Here is a 1338-nt window from a genome sequence, read left to right as displayed (position 1 = left end):
AAATAAAAACCTAGCATTATTTTATCTACTACTAAGAAAGAAAAAATACTGCCAATTATAATCTTTATTCACTATCAGTCAAAAACTGCATCCTAATTCCAGAGATGTTAAAATGTGAAAAAAAAATTGTCTCAGGACTTAAATATAATGGCTGTCTAGGAAAGTAGGAGGCTGAATGGACTAGAGAAGCATAGTTTGGTGGTTGGACAACATTCAGGGCCTGCATGGTATTCGTGGTCATACATTTAATTCAAGTACTTCTCAAGCCTTTTTTTTCTGTAATTGTTCCATGTTTATGCAAATACCAGCAGACAGTAGAAAGCTTCCTGCTTCAGCATACCACCAGCAAAATCATCCTGTTTTTGTTTTAGCGATGAGAAAAAGATAGCACTGTGGCCCTTAGAAAAAGATACCAATAAAGAGAAATTCAAGTTCTGAGTTAAGAGATCCATTGCTCTCCTTGTTTTGATCCTCACTTTCCCTTTCTTCTCTTGTGATGGGCCAGAGAGCTGAGTGAGGGGAAATACTTGCAGACGACGTGAATCTAAGTGTCATACCTTCTGTGCCTCCTGGCCATTCTGCCTTTGGCTCCTGAATCTCTCTCTCTGGTACTGAATCCCACTCTATGGAAATACATATACAAATGTATTTGACTAATCACTGCTCGGAATAATGAAAGGGGATCCTGAATACTTGTCAGGCCAAGTACTTTTTATGTCAAATGTCAATTATAGGATGATGAAATTTGGAGTCAGCCATTTGCTTTCTTGCTTTCTCTGAGCCAGAAAATTAGAATAATGAATAGGTAACTGAGTATTGACTTTAAGTTCTGAAGTTCTCTTTAAGTTTTGGGTCCTCATTGTAATATTTTGAACTCAGGCTTAAGGATAATAAATGCACATGCTCATAAACCCGCCCTCTGTAGAAAATCTACATGTGTGAATAGCATAAACACATGCACGTGTTCATGTATATTATTCGGGTTCCATTAGTGTGCCCATTTGTGCTCTTCAGCTTCAAGAGGACCCTCCTCTCCTGCTCAGTGATCTTTGTGATCCTTTCTTTTTCACTTCAGCCACTTTTCCCAGGTAGAAGTTTTCAGATATTCTCATTTCTTTTTCCATTTTCTTTAATCCCCAAGCTCTTCCACATTCACTTTGTAGTTGGTTTCAAATGTGAGATCAAATGATCCAGTGTGAGCTTCATCGGTTTTCCCACCTTCATCTAAGAATGTTCCTGTACTATTACTCATCTTCTCTTTACCTTCTTTTGTCAGAGATAATAAGCTTCTCTTATTTCTTAAAATTTAATTCTTCTATTTTGTGTCTGTAACCACTT

At 37.3% G+C, this 1338-nt stretch overlaps 1 protein-coding gene across 1 annotated transcript in view; it reads left to right on the top strand.

Moving 5' to 3' along the window:
- The window catches only part of EFHC1 (EF-hand domain (C-terminal) containing 1), a 103729-nt gene that overhangs the window by 79069 nt on the left and 23322 nt on the right, over positions 1-1338 (top strand). The gene's annotated exons all lie outside the window — the stretch shown is intronic.

This window comes from Propithecus coquereli, unplaced genomic scaffold (assembly GCF_000956105.1).
Source record: "Propithecus coquereli isolate 6110/MARCELLA unplaced genomic scaffold, Pcoq_1.0 Scaffold29, whole genome shotgun sequence".
In the NCBI taxonomy this organism is placed as follows: domain Eukaryota; kingdom Metazoa; phylum Chordata; class Mammalia; order Primates; family Indriidae; genus Propithecus; species Propithecus coquereli.
The sequence above is the reverse complement of the archived record's forward strand: the minus strand, read 5'-3'. Positions and strand labels throughout refer to the sequence as shown.